General features: G+C 47.6%; 1 long non-coding RNA gene across 1 annotated transcript in view; it reads left to right on the top strand.

The window, feature by feature from the left end:
* LOC129386554 (uncharacterized) overlaps window positions 1–15294 on the top strand; it is a 47437-nt gene extending 32143 nt beyond the window's left edge. The window contains exon 3 of the long non-coding RNA XR_008613910.2: window positions 15129–15294. This is a non-coding gene — a long non-coding RNA (uncharacterized lncRNA). The remainder of the gene's footprint in view (window positions 1–15128) is intronic.
* The last annotated feature ends 678 nt before the right edge of the window (window positions 15295–15972 follow it).

Below are 15972 nucleotides of genomic sequence, written 5' to 3'. Positions count from 1 at the left end.
GAAAACAAAACAAATTGCATTTCAGTGATTTCAAGCATTTGAAAGACTGCTAATTTGCCTTTCACTGCCCACCACTAAACGCACACAAGGAAGCATTTCAAGAAAGCGCTCAAAGTTTTTCTGCAATAGCACAATTAACTACTTGGACCTGCAACATTTGCAGTTTTTGAATACTGTTTGGTTTGACAGTGTATGTGATGTCATCTGTTGCCTCAGCTTTTTTCACCATCAAATAAGCAATAGTCATTTCTAATTTCTTTTTATTGTGTCTGTCGCTCTCAATTCACTCTTCACGGCTTCTCTTCGAATGCCTCAACTGTTGAGCTTCCTGCTTCTGCTCCTCCAAGCACATTTGTCGCCGGTTCCATGTGCATAAAACTGGTATCTGCAGCTCCTTTGTAATTTCAACTTTAAGTATGTCGCTTTCCTTCTATTACCTCCAGAGACAATTTTCTGTGACATGCGAAAGAGTGTCACAGAAGGGAAAAAAAGCGCTTAGCAATGTCTGCTAAGTCTAGCCAAGTGTACAAGTTTAAGGACTTTCCAGTACTTCTAAAAATTCAAGGGTTTTCAATGCCTTGAAAATGGCATTTTAGAAATAAAAGATTTTCAAGGATCGCTACAAACCCTGGATTCTAGCACCTAAATAATTTTACAAGCTTATTTTGGCATGGAGTTAGGAAATTCATGCTTTCTAGCTAACGCTGCACTATCTCTGTACAGTGAAGCCACGAGAGCGCAACTATTTTGGAGTAAAGAAAAATACTGAAAGCTTTTAATACCACTCTTCTTTTTTTCTATGGAGCTTCGTATTGCCTAGTTAAGTTTACGAATGTGCCTGGTTTTGGCGGGCGTTTTTTCGACATTTTCTGGAAGAAGCAGATGTCTAGCCCCCGTATTCAGAAATGTATCTTAATACAAAGCTCATGCTTGACTTCATATAAACGACGCCTGGTGCGAACGTCCCCCAAGACGCTCACTGCCTTTCTTTTGGTGCGTTCACGACTTGCGTCGTTTAGATCAAGTCAAGCATGGGCTTCAAGTTATGATGCATTTCTGCATATGGGGGTAAGCGTGCACAATTCCGGGCAACGCACTGTGCCATTGACACTGAGAGAAAACGGGGAAAACAGAGTTAACCACTTATGCTCCTAAACTTTCGCGTACCTGTGGTGTGCGTGTATCGTGGAAGAAGAAACAGCGCAAACACAAGGACGAAAAAAAGCATCAACCACACCAGCGCTTCGTGGTGTGGCATGTTTTTGCGTCGTCCTTGTGTTGCGCTGTTTCTTCTAAAATGCTCAACCAATTAGCCGGCAAGTCCATCCTGTGCATATATAAATTGAACACACGCATGAGTGTAGATGGTCTTCGAAGCTTTTAGAACGAGCACTGCCACAGGATACGAGCAGTGCACGCGTAACAAGTGGACACATTAGTCATTTAAACATGCGTGCCAATGCATTTGACGCGGCTATCGGCATAAGCAGTCTCCAAATGCTGGAATGCATGCGCTTCAAAACGCTAACGATCCGCTGCTAATGCAGGACAACAGTTCACAGCGGACTGAACCAAACTCTAAACTAATGCACTTGAAAAGAACGCCTACACGGCAGCGTGAGGCACGTCGAAATGCCTGGTACTGGCGTCGCAGTTGCTCACCAGTATACGCGCGAATTAAATTCACATACGTGGATGGTTGGCGCAATACTTTGTATCCGCGTATTTTGGAGAACATGTACTGGAGAAGCACTCGATCATGAGCTGAACGGCACATTTGTTATTTTCCTGCGGTGACGACAAGCCGTGAATAGTTCTCACGTTGTCGTCTACGTTGTCTTCCTTCGTTAGTCGTAGCAAGGAATGGAAATGATGCAAACGCACACGTATTCCAGTACACAACAGCACAGCACAGCACACTGCAGAGAAACCCCACCCACCACAGCCGATTCATCAAATACGTTTGGTATATATATAAGCTCTAAAAGAACACGACTGGACGTGGCGGCGCTGTGGTGTAATGGTTATGATGTGTGTTTTGAATTGTACAAATGCGAGTGTACGCGGGTTCGAATTCACATGATGTATAGAGCATTGTGATTCTTGATAAGTATGTGATTCCCTTGAAAATTGTATTCTAATTAGATTGTGTGACTCCTAATTGTGAAATTTGCGAAGATATTTGCAGATTAAGTGTTAAATCGCTTTTTTTTTTCTCCTTAGTGGCGTTGGTGACGCATACGCATCGGCCGCTTCAGAGCAGTCACGCCTCACGGTAGGCAGCAAATAGCCAGGAAAAAATGACTTTAAAATCCTGCATAACTTTGCTCACGCCTATTCTGAAGGCCGCTTGGAATCGGGCCAGTGTCTCTGAGGAGCCGCCTAGGGAACAGTATATCAGCGGCCCTAATTTGATCTGATTTCCTGCCTGCATGCGTGATCAGGACTTGGCTAAGAGGGTATTGGGAAGAGTACTAGCACTCTGTTCTGAAGGAGTACAAGCACTCTGTTTGGGGGAGTAGAAGTACTCGGTCTGGCGGTGTACTATTAACCCTGCGGGGAGAGTATTAGCATTCTGCGGAAGAGTACTAGCACTCCCTGTGGGAAGAGTATTATCACTCTGCGGAAGAGTACTAGCAATCCCTTGCGGTGGAGTAACAAAACTCTGTCAGGAGGAGTTGACCTACTCTCTCTCAAAGAGGGTCGATCTACTCTCGAAAAGAGAGTGAAATATGGGACAAGCAGCTACTCCCTCAAAGAGAGTGCCCGGCACTCCCTTAGTTTTTAGAGTGTGCTGCAAGACAAAGACTATTGTCGGTGAGGTAGAAAAACACCCTTTCAACAGGAACAGAGCTTTTACGAGGAGAGTACGACCGGTGCACGTCCACGCCCTCAGACACGCAACGGTCACCCTCACATTCCGGAGCACGCCTCGAAACATCACGCACCATAGTGAGAAGCTCCGCTGGGGTGTTGGTTTCCACTGTGGCGAACTTTGGCCCAAGAGCGAGAGTCTGTGCGACGAAGTCCGGCAGGGACACACCTACGTCTGTATGAACTTTTGTCCTCCGTCTATGTATGCGCTGTAAGCGACGATTGATACCATGGAATACCAACTAGCCCGTACTCAAACCTTGCTTCGCTATGCTAAATTTCAAGCTATAGGCAACAACACGTAGTTTGGTTGCTTAGTGTCTTTCTTTTCGTTTTTTTTTCCTTTTATTTATTGGTTTATTTCATTTCAGTAGTTTCTTCATATATTTTCTTGCACGAGCACCGGTTTCTGCCGCTCCTTATATTATCTCTTTCAGAGACACGATAATCCACGACCACCAGCATAACAGGTAATAGATGGCTGCTGTGCACGCTGTTGACACGCCAGCTGACACACAACCGATGACACGTGATTGACAGACAGCCATGTAACTGGCCTTGTGCACAGCACTCCCTTATTCTCAATTCTACATCCTCGCCGCTAACACACCTTCGCTCGTTGTTGCACTCACCCACCTTGTCCCCTTTAGAAGAACCCGACCTGTATATACTGTGGCGAGGAAAGCATATGCCACGTTGAAGAAGACAAGTCCACTTGTCGAAACGTTGGCTCCTGCTTTCATCTTGTTCTCGTTTTGCTCATCGTCTTGGACTTTATATGGAACATCACGGTGACGCCAACGGCATAAATGCGTCTTGAGTGTCCGTATGAGTGAATGAATTATTTCCTGAACGCATGTTTTAATTATGTCCCGGCCCTAAAGCGTTAAAAAAAGACGAGAGAAGTAGGTAAACCAGCAATAGCCAAGCATGACTGCCACAATATGTACGTCGGGTGTCCCTTTCAATATGGACTCTAGAACTGCCGCAACCGCTGCGCCGCTTACGCGACTGTGCAAAGAGATATCTCATTCCCCTTGTTGCTCGACTGGTTCCACGCACAGAAGGTGACTGATGGTCTCTTCACACTTGCACTTAGCGCACATTGGTGAATCCGCCATTCCAATACGATAGATAGCTGTTCTCGCTTCGATAGTCAACGCGAGACTCTCCAGTGTGCCTTAAATAGACTGGATGACAGGCCATTTACGGAAGCGAAGATCTTGGGGGCCTGGCCTCACAGTTCATTGGCCCAGAAAGCAGTTCGAGCGCTTTTTCGCTACCTGAGGGCAACAGACTTGAGTGCCCGACTGTAGACATCCTACACCTAAGTTCTCTCTCTCCCTCTTTCACTCCCCATTCCCCTCCCCACGTGTAGGGTAGCAAACTGGACTCAGTCTGGTTGACCTCCCTGCCTTTCTGTCTTCCCTTCTCTCTGGTTCCACGCGTGACGACTAGTGTACGGAAACGGGAATTGGGCGGGATAACCATAGCGAGCAGGCAGAGTGGTTCGGAACACGAAGCGGTGTGGCTCTGCATCGAGAGTCAGCTGATGTATGTGATCGGTAGGCTGAAACCGCAGGCCTGTCTTCCGCGTTGGAACGACCGATAGTGCGAGCCCTTCATGATCTTCGACAGCGAAGTTCCAGCCGACCGATACTTTAGATCGGCATCCTGATGATCATGCCACATTTGAGCCTCAACTTCCAACCTCCTCTCAGGACTTGCCGTCTGGCTTTTTTAAAAGCGAAGATTTTCCTTGCGAACATGGCCGGGTATTGTGATGGTGGCTGCTTCCTAGCTGTTCTCTTGCTGAATAGGCCAACTAATCATAGCCGATATGGAGTAAAACTCGGCGAGTTCGTTTATCTTCAGAGTAAAAGCAGCGCACAAATAACGGCAACACAAGACAGAGAAGTGCAGTGTCCTGTGTATTGTTCTGTCTTTTGTTGCCCTTATTTGCGCGCTTCTTTTACTATGAATCAGAACGGAGTGCGCGCGACGAGTACATCGCTGGGTTTCCTCGCACCACCACTAGATGGCGCTCGCGTCCGCGCATCCGTGGAAGTGGCGGCAGTGGCCGTGCGGCTGAAAGCAAAAAAATGAACCTGAAAGCTCGGCTTTACGCATCCGTGGCTTCACGGTAACTAAGAAGTAAACCCTTCTTGTGGATAGGATAGATTCCAATTGCTCAACGTACGTCTATGTGCATACTGCCTCAGGAACCATGATGCGTTCAAGGCGTCCGTCGTATACTCGGTAGTAGACAGCGACCCCGCTTAACAATAGGATCGGTATGATTTGTGTTAGGGATGGTAATATCGATAAATGGGTAATCGATTAGGCGAACAAATGTATCTCGCAAATGGTTAATCCCTAATCAATGTCAGCCTTTCATTTAATCGACTTAATCGGTAGGACCTGTTCGATTAATTGATTTCGGAACTGTTACAGGAGTGCAGCGAAAATTTTCAAATAGTACTCGAATGGCTGCGCACATGCTGCGTCTCTGAAGCTGTGGTAGAGCGACTGCAGACTGTTTTTTTCGAGTCCCGAGTGATGCCGATCCGAACGCTTCCCCTCTCTTCCGCAACCACGCCGCCCGAAGCCGGCGACTGTAAATGCCCTCGCAATTCAAGCCATACCATAGCAACAAAGTCGTTGATCGTCGGGCTACTCCCTGTCCTCTAAAGACGTGGTCCACTAAAGGCGCGCCGGTTTGCAGCATGTACCTGTACTTGGCATAGCGATAGAGTTCATGTCGACTCCAGCAAATCTAGTGCTGTTTGTGTGGCTATTTCAGGAAGGTTTCCGTTTAATCCGAACATCCCAGTCAATTGACATTCCTTCACTCTCTAAAAGAGAGCCTGTGGTTTAAAATCCTAAAGCAGTAATTTTCACTTCCCCTGTGCATATTTTGCATGTTGCAATTTATTGCACGTTCCAGTTAGACTTCACCTTTCACTTTTGCAATTTTTGTTATTTCTCGTTTAGATGTACTGTGCAAGGAATCGCTAGTCACGTATATTATTTAATAATGTAGTAAGTGCCATTTTATGACATATATATTTATGTTTTAAAAAAGCCACTAGTGCCAACAACATTTAGTCTTTAATAAGTTAAAGATTAGGCTTCATCAAAAATTTATAGAATTGCCTTTGAAACTGGGTTACACCTCTGGAATATTAAAATAGGGTTCTACAAAAGTAAATAACTGTGTTTCAACCTGGTTAATAGTGCCCGGAAAATATTAATTAATTAATTATTCGACGAAAAGCCCCGCATCGAAAGCGATTAATCGTAAAACGCTAACATGTTGCATGAATAATTGTTAACAGAATAAAGAAAAAATAATCGGCCCTCCCTTGTTTGTGTGCGCCCGCGCTTGCTTGCGTGTATATGTGTGTGTGTGCGTGTGTGCGTGCGTGCGTGCGTGCGTGCGTGCGTGTGTGTGTGTGCGCGTGCGTGCGTGCGTGTGTCTGTGTATGTGTGTGTGTGTGTGTGTGTGTCTGTGTGTGTGTGTGTGTGTGTGTGTTTGTGTGTGTGTTTGTTTATTTCTCCTTTCCATCTCTCCTTTTCTTCAACCATCGTGGGTTCTTATTCTTATGTTCTTTCAGTGTAGTGCTTCTCGAGTGTATTTTTGAATTTCCTTGCGTATTTTGTTGTTATTTCTTTAAATTTGTAAATCCCCGCGTGGGTGGCTTTGTGTAGCGCGTCAGGTAAGATTTTTGTGTGGTTCGTTACACCCGCATGCCTTCACGGAGGTTATTGCGGTTGTGTTTATTCTATCTCTTATGTGCTATCCCTTAATTTTATATTATTGAACTCCATAACGTCTGTACATATAAGCCCCGCACGTGACATGATACCAGCCCTATCTCCTTATCATCATTCGTTCCTCTGAATGGTTTCACTTTGATAAATAACACGTCCGCGTCCAGAAGGAGACGATTGCCTGGGTAGCTTTGTACGAAATGTACAAAAGGAAATTGCGAACTTCTCGCTGCCCACATGAAAAACCAGGATTTCTTCCCAATTTTTCAGCTTTCAGTTAAGAAACATACAGAGCCCAGAAACGAAGGACCCTTCTTTGGTAGCTTCGGCGGGGTAGCTCAAAAGTAATGCTTGCCACTGCCAATCTGTTCGACATCAAATAAATTTAGGATTTCTGGAATGGACGTCGGAGCGAGTTGCGGACTTGCAAACGTCTGAGAAAGTAGAGCATAACAGATAGCTCTGCAAGAAGGAAGCGTTAGGTCACTTTCGACAAAACATTCATTCGGGGGAGGAGGGTAACATGCCGCAACAACCATTCAGGTCGTTGTGTGCACTAAAACACGCTTTTCTTTAGGTTTAAGGGGATGAGTTGCAGATACAAAGGAAACAGCCGTCAAGATGCACTTCGTGCGTGAAATTGCCTATTGATAAAGATTTGGTAAACCAAGCATTTTGTTTAGTCGCTTTCAGCCTTCAACTATGATGTTGGAGAGAGGATAGACTAGGACGAAGAGTTATATACATATTGTGAAATGCGGAAAATACATTAGTAAGTGAATGAAATATTAAATAAATCCCCCCTCCGAGTGACCAACTTAATTTCAAGGATCATCGTTCGCTTGCGCTGTCAATTGAGCCACGTGTTAGGGAACCTGACCCCGTCCAGAAGCTCTGTTTAGTTCATGAAGAGCAGCTGGTACGCGAGGCACTTTTCTAGAGAGCCAGCAAATGTTTTATTAGCTGCCTCCTTCGTGAGCAAGGCAGCCTGATGTCCATCTGAAACTGAAAAGTCTGGTTATAAGTAACGCGCTGTGCGTTTCATAGCACTAAATATTTGGGTGACTGCAATACCTTGAGGAATAGTCCTCGACTCTCTGAGCCTGTCATTTCTGTCTACATAGAGACCAAGTTGGAGTCTTGTACGAGTTTTCTAAGGGTGAAAGAAGTGATCGAAGCAACACGAAGGCTCACTGGAAGGCAGCAAACTTTGTAGCACAGATGTTACTACTTGTACCAGATGCTACCACCCACGTAAATAGTTAGAGACGTTCATGATCAGAAAAAAAAATTAGGCCAACAGCAGTGACTCTGCTTACACAAAGCCCGGTGGATGATTTAGACATAGGGATCGTACGTGAAATACAGATATAAGACTGAACAGGCACGCACTTAGAGTTAGCAAGATTCTATAAATTAAGGATGTTTTCAGTAGTACAGGAATCAGCTTTTGCCATTATGGTTGTTTAGGAAAACATCTACGCATCTTTATTTTCGGCAAGTACTACTACAACAATGAATTCTTAACTTTATGGTTCATGTAACGCACTTTTATTCCACTCATTCTCTGGTGACTATTTGTCATACACACACTGTTCTGCAGATATTTGTAGCCTAAAATTGTTCAGCACATTTATACATATAAATAAACGCTTTGTCCTAATTCGTCGTATTCGCGCGTGTGCGTGTGATATTGTTGCGTGTGGAAAGACACAGAATAAAGAAGCTATATACAGGTTATTTACACTGGAGCGAGATCGCCAGGCCGACGCTCGCTCGCGGCAAAAGGGCACCGACCCACTTCGTCGTCGTTCTCGCGGCGGCTCGTACCTTCAGCATCACTCGATGATATCGTAATACTACTCCCCGGCGGCAAAAGCGCCGTCACGGTGCTGTTAAATATCCAAGGCGCGTGGAGAGTTGTAGGGTTTGAGTCGGGCGACGTGGACAATGTCACTGGCTGTCACAGTGGAGGACGTAGTGGGCGTGGCTAGAGCGATTTCGTAGGTGACATCGGTTACTAGGTGAAGCACGCGATATGGGCCTGTGTAGCAGGAAAGCAGCTTTTCACAAAGCCCAACTTTACGTGATGGTGACCAAAGCAACACGAGGGCGCCGGGCACAAAATGGACATCACGGTGACGGAGGTCGTAGCGTTGCTTCTGTTTGCCTTGAGAGACTTGTAGACGAGTGCGCGCCAGTTGGCGAGCATGGTCAGCATGGGCGATAGCGTCACGGGCATAAGCGCTAGTTGAAGCTGTGGTGGACGGAAGCACAGTGTCCAGTGGTAGCGTCGGTTCACGGCCATACAAGAGGTAAAAAGGCGAAAAGCCAGCAGTTTCGAGACGGGAAGAGTTATACGCAAATGTAATGTAAGGTAGAGCCTGGTCCCAGTCACGGTGGTCGTCTGAAACGTATTTGGATAGCATGTCTGTAAGGGTGCGGTTCAAACGCTCAGTGAGGCCGTTCGTTTGAGGGTGGTAGGAGGTGGTAAATTTGTGCTGTATTGAGCAGGCACGCATGATGTCGTCAATGACTTTGGCTAAGAACGTACGGCCACGGTCTGTTAGCAATTGACGCGGGGCACCATGAATCATAATAATATCATGTAGGAGGAAGTCCGCAACATCAGTTGCGCAACTGGTCGGAAGAGCGCGGGTTACGGCATAGCGGGTCGCGCAGTCCACCGCGACTGCAACCCACTTGTTTCCTGATGTAGATTCCGGAAATGGGCCGAGAAGGTCTAGGCCGACACGATGGAAGGGCTCGGCGGGGATGTCGAGCGGCCGCAGGTAACCGGCGGGGAGCTGGGAAGGCTTCTTGCGTCGTTGGCAAAGTTCACAAGCGGCGACGTAACGTCGTACGGAACGGGCAAGGCGCGGCCAGAAAAAACGGCGACGTACACGGTCATAGGTTCGAGATACGCCGAGGTGTCCTGCTGTTGGTGCGTCGTGAAGTTCTTGTAGAACGGTTGAGCGGAGGTGCTTAGGTATGACAAGTAGGAACTCAGAGCCGTCCGGATGAAGGTTACGACGGTACAGAGTACCGTCGCGGAGGACGAAGAGGCGTAAAGTGGCGTCGGCCGGAGAGTGTTCAAAACGGTCGATGAGTGCTCTGATGTAGGCGTCACGACGTTGCTCGTCGGCGAAATGAAGCAGCTGCGACACAGAGAATACACAAGCAGCACTGGTAATATTGGAGGAGTCAGGGTTGTCAACAGGGTAACGCGACAAGCTGTCAACGTCTTGGTGCAAGCGGCCAGACTTGTAGACCACGGAATATCAAAATTCTTGTAGCCTCAAAGCCCATCGACCAAGCCGGCCTGTAGGATCCTTTAGCGATGAGAGCCAGCAGAGAGCATGATGGTCAGTGACTACGGAAAAAGGGCAACCGTAAAGGTAGGGACGGAACTTCGCAACCGCCCAGACTACAGCAAGGCGTTCGCGTTCCGTAATGGAATAGTTGCGCTCCGATGGTGTGAGGAGGCGGCTTGCATAAGCAATAACACGATCCTGGCCGCACTGACGCTGGGCCAAGACGGCACCTACGCCATGACCGCTGGCATCAGTACGCAATTCTGTAGGGGCATCAGGGTCGAAGTGGGCAAGAATGGGTGGTGAGGAGAGAAGAGTGACGAGACGAGAGAAGGCGGCGGCTTCTTCAGGGCCCCACAAGAATTGTACGCCTTTCTTCAATAGATTAGTCAGGGGTCTAGCAATGGCCGCAAAATCCTGAATAAAACGACGAAAGTACGAGCATAGCCCGACAAAACTTCGAACGTCTGCGGCTGTCTTCGGAACCGGAAAGTCTCGGACAGCGCGAGTTTTGTCGGGATCAGGCTGTACTCCGGAAGCGTCAACGAGGTGGCCCAGAACAGTAATTTGGCGGCGGCCGAAACGACATTTGGACGAGTTAAGTTGCAGGTTCGCCTCTCGAAATACGTCAAGTATAGCTGTTAGACGCTCAAGGTGAGTGTCGAACGTGGGCGAGAAGACGATGACGTCGTCGAGGTAGCATAGACAGGTGGACCATTTGAAACCACGGAGCAAGGAGTCCATCATACGCTCAAAGGTGGCAGGGGCGTTGCATAATCCAAACGGCATTACTTTAAATTGGTATAGGCCATCAGGTGTGATGAACGCGGTTTTTTCTCTGTCCATGTCGTCAACAGCAATCTGCCAGTATCCAGAACGAAGATCAATGGAAGAGAAATAGCTGGAACCGTGGAGGCAGTCAAGGGCGTCGTCTATACGTGGGAGCGGGTAGACGTCCTTCTTTGTAATGTTCAGATGGCGGTAGTCTACACAGAAGTGCCACGTGCCATCCTTCTTCTTAACCAACACTACAGGTGACGCCCAGGGACTGGAAGACGGCTGAATGATGTTTTTGCCTAGCATTTTGTTGACTTCACTTTGAATTATACGGCGTTCAGACGCAGAAACTCGATATGGTCGTCGTTGAATAGGAGTAGCATCGCCAGTAAGAATCCGATGCTTGACCGCGAGCGTCTGGCCTAAAGGGCGATCGTCGAAGTCGAAAATATCTCTGTAGGACGATAACACTTGGTAAAGGTCTTCAGCCTGCGCAGAAGACAGGTCCGTCGCAATCATTTTCTGTATCTTGGGGTCGGCGGCCGAGGCTGGCATGATGGGCCCCCTAAGCTCGCAAGAAGCATCGGTCGATAATGTTGCCACGTGATGGTCGCCAAGACAATCAACGTTGGCAAGGCAAATACCTTGCGGTAGAATTTGCTTTGCCAATCCAAAGTTAAAGATAGGCATGAAAGTGCGGTTCGCCGTAATGGTAAGTATACTGTAAGGCACAGTAACGTCATACTGTAGCGGAATGTCGGGCAGAGGAGTGACGAGGTACTCGCCATCAGGGACTGGTGGGAAAGACAAGAGTTCAATATAGGCTATTGATTTTGGCGGCAGGCGAATAAAGCCGGTGGGGCGTAGGCGGCACTGGGGTGAGTCAGAAGGTTCTGTGAGAATCGGCAACTCAAGGCGAAGGGTACTGGCAGAGCAGTCAATAAGAGCAGAATGCGCGGAGAGAAAATCGAGGCCGAGAATGAGGTCGTGGGGGCAATGAGCAATCACGGTGAAGAGGACAGGAGTGTGGCGGCCGGCGATGCTGACACGTGCCGTACACATGCCGATGATAGGCACAGTACCGCCATCCGCAACGTGGACGACGCGTGCCGACGCTGGGGTGAGGAGCTTGTTCAGTCGTCGTCGGAAGGCAGCATTCATAATAGAAAGATGTGCACCTGTATCGATGAGTGCCGTGACAGGATAGCCATCAACGTCAACGTCAAGAAGGTTTTGGTTCGTGTGCAACGTCAGCAGAGGATTTGAGGGCAGAGTGGACAAGGCAGCTTCACCTCCAGAAGCTGCAGTGCCTAGTTTTCCGGCTGGATCCGGGAGGCGATAGGCGACGGAGAGAAGCGACGGGGTTGGGGCGAACGAGACTGATGGCGTCGAGGTGAGGGCGAGCGGCTGTAGCGAAGGTTCGGGGCACAGAAGGTCCAAAGGGGCGGGAATGAGCGGCGGTGTTTGTCCGAGGAGGTGGTGGCCATCGGTTGCGGCAGTGGCGAGCGACGTGGCCGATGCGACAGCAGTGAAAGCAGATCGGCCTGTCATCAGGGGTACGCCATTCGGACGGGTTGCGGCGCGGTGTGGGAGAGAAAGGCTGCCGGGGACGAGGAGGGCTGCTAGAGAACTGGGGAACCGTTGGTGTAGACGATGGACACACGGAGTTGAGACCCATGTTCTCAAATTCCTTTCTGACGACTGCCTGAATCAGCGCAATCGTGGTTGCTGGTGGATCGGGCGGCGTCGCGGAGAAAGCTGGCAAAGAGGCGGCCTCGAGCTCGCGGCGAACAATACGAGTGACATCATCACAGGGGGTGGTTTGACGCGGTCGACCCTCACATGTCGACGTAGCGGCAGTGTTGGGGAGCCGCGTGATGTGATGCGTGATACGGCGGCTCTTAGCTTGTTCAAGGCGACGGCATTCTTTGATGATGGCGTCGATAGTCGAGACGTGGCCGAAAACAAGCAAATTGAAAGCATCGTCGGCGATGCCTTTGAGCACATGCGACACTTTATCTGCCTCAGACATAGTATCGTCAGCTTTGCGGCAGAGAGCCAAGACGTCGAGGATGTATGAAACGTAAGGCTCTGTAGATGTCTGAACACGAGACGCAAGAGCCTTTCTCGCGGCAGCCTTGCGCCCAATGGGGTCGCCGAACAGTTCCCTGAGCTTTTCTTTGAAACTGTCCCAGCTGTTTATCTCGTCGTCATGCGTTTGGTGCCACACGCGTGGGGTGCCGCCGAGATAAAAGATGACATTGGCGAGCATGATCATTGGGTCCCACCTGTTATTAGCATTGGCGTGTTCCTGGAGCTTGATCCAATCGTCTACGTCCTCTCCCTCCAGGCCAGAGAACACGCCAGCGTCGCGATGTTGAGCAACCGTGATAATTGGAGCAGTCGGACAAGCCGAAGCCGATGCAGAGGCGGTCTCGTCACCGGGAGGCATGGTGACAAGCTCGATGTAACGACCACTCCGGAGTTCCGTGGTGAGGACGGGGATCGCCGACTCCACCAGAATGTTACGTGTGGAAAGACACAGAATAAAGAAGCTATATACAGGTTATTTACACTGGAGCCAGATCGCCAGGGCAACGCTCGCTCGCGGCAAAAGGGCACCGACCCACTTCGTCGTCGTTCTCGCGGCGGCTCGTACCTTCAGCATCACTCGATGATATCGTAATAATATGATCTAATCTATGAACAGAGTTTGTTGAAGAAGGTGAAGACGAAAAGGGTACATTTCGTGTGCACATAGCTTTTACTATGCGTTTACTATGTTGCTTGAATCTCAAAGACGAGGATCGCTTCTGGCAGCGTTCTAGAAGTTGTGTTGTGATATCAACGCCATTATAAGCATCATTATGAAAACATTTTATGTCCAATGAAGCACGCAGCTTTTTCTAGCGATCTCGATTACACTTTTCATGCCATTGGTCTCCATACTATGCTTGCAATTTTTGTGATTCTATGGGATCGTGCAATTCTCTGAACATTATTCTTGATGTATTTACCTGATTGGTTCCTTTAATAGATGACTTGCTATTTCCACTAAGAAATGACCTTACCCCAGCTGCATCTTTCGGTTAATTGGAACCAGAAGATGAGCTACACCCGCAGTCCCTTTGCAGACGCTTGCCACCCCTTGCGCTTCTTTGAAGAGAACACTCAGGAACAAAATATAAAAAGAAATTCCCGGTTGTCGTCTTAGAACCTCAATTTATTTCTCACTGAGAGACATAAATAGAGGTATTGCTTCAAAAAAAAAGAATATTTTCACAACGCTTCTTTTCTGGATCTATATTCAGTTAAAAGCTATGTTCATGGTAACCCCTAGTTAGAGCTGATGAGGCTCTGAAGAGTAGTGTTGATGGACTGCTCGCGCTAAACACTGCTGCTGTTCTGAGAAACTATCTATGAAACCATGACGCGCATGAGTCGGAATGGTTTCGAAGTTGCGAGGATCACATCCCGCGGTCTCTGATCACATGAGCAAGCAAATGAGGCGCTGTGTTTGTGGAACCGAGCAAATTTGTGCGGGTAAGGGAATGTAGCGGTAGCTGCTTGCTTCAATGGTTTTCAGGTCCCAAGTCCCCACTAGTTTGCCGTGGGTGCACACAATATTTATATGCCGTCAAGGATGCGCGTTGAATGTACGGCTTACCGTGTCTTTTATTATGAGGCTCCCTGCTTCACCTAGAGGAACTCAAGATCACGACTAAACGTTCAGAATGCAGTTACATTACAGGTCGTGTCTTGTGACCGGCTGTCAAGTATTCGGTGCTTGAAAGGTATTGCCATTCGTCACACGCACTGTCTCTTTCTCAGTCTTTGAAGCGAGCTATCACAATCCTAGTATGCCATCATAGTTAGTTCACCATCGACATCAGCAGACTTCAGTATATTTTGCTCACTGCTCAGTAGAAATCTTGCAATTTGAGTTACGGTAAATTTCACTATTTGATATGTGCTCATACTTCGCATGCCCGTATTAAGCAACAGATTCACAATATCTAACGAGGTGCACGAAATTAACCCAATGAAGTAGTCTTAATTTTGTTCTTTATCGTATGTGCTTGCACACATTGTTTAAGTTGCGTATGTTGCATCATGCCGTTAGTTGGTCGACCGAGACTTTACACTCTTTTAAAGGTATTTCTTCTATCCGATAGCTAGCTTTGCGCTCAATGATAGCTTTATGATACATGCATAGAAGCCCCGCAGTTACTTGACAAGAAATAACAGCAATATGTGGCACACCTAACATAAAACTAGCATGACGTGGTGTTTCACGTATGGCCTTGACTAGCGAGACTTCCATGAGCATCTCAAGAAGTGATCTTTGTATTCAGTTACAACATATTTTGAATATTTTCTATCACGCAGAACAAAGACCATGTGCCCTGATGGGAGGATCGTGCTTGGGAAATTGTCTCAAGGGTCAAACGCAAAATAAAGCTTATGCATGCGATAATAAACTCACATGTTGTTTCTCAAAGTAGCGAGGTTTACTGTGGAAGAAAGCTTGTACTGTTTCATTTCGTCGATGCAAATAAACATGATTGATGTTGTTTCATTTTTTATCATAAGTGATGCAATATTAAAAAATGTATTAGCATTGCGAGCGAGATAACTTTGTTTGGAATCCGGCGATGGGGACGCCCGCGCCTGTGGCCACCTAGATGGCCACTGGGAGCTGCTGCTCCCGTACGGCCTCCATGGGTCGCTGGACGGCCCAAAGTTGGTCTTGAAGTTCTGAGTTCTGAGCTGAGCAGCACGGCTGAGCATCGCGCCAGTAGATTTTCCGGGGAGACTGCTATTTTATTTTGATATATTTTAAATCCCTACAACATGTGTTAAAGGGTGGCTCTAGCAGGCTTAGATAGCTTGTATATATCGCTCTCGTATATATCAGGGTAGCAAGTTCTTAGTTGCACGGAACTCGTATAAGTTTCTGTTTGTAATCGCCTCCAAGTAACGGACTCAGCTCTGTTCAGTTTAGTGTCAACATTGCAGCTAGCAAAATTTTACGACAGGAAGCTCGTGCTTTGTGTTTTTAAAGATCTGCCTAAGATCTAAAAAATAGAAATGTTAGTCTTGCCTGAAAATTACTGCCTTCAACTAGCTAGAAACGCCGTCTTTCTTGATTGTCGGCAACTAACTTCATGTTCACCAAGTAACTGTACCAGAGAACCATAGTTTATTCCCGCCACGAACACGCCAATGAAAG

Source organism: Dermacentor andersoni, chromosome 4, assembly GCF_023375885.2.
Source record: "Dermacentor andersoni chromosome 4, qqDerAnde1_hic_scaffold, whole genome shotgun sequence".
In the NCBI taxonomy this organism is placed as follows: Eukaryota; Metazoa; Arthropoda; class Arachnida; order Ixodida; family Ixodidae; genus Dermacentor; species Dermacentor andersoni.
Note: the sequence above shows the minus strand (reverse complement) of the source record. Positions and strands in the feature narration are given on the sequence as shown.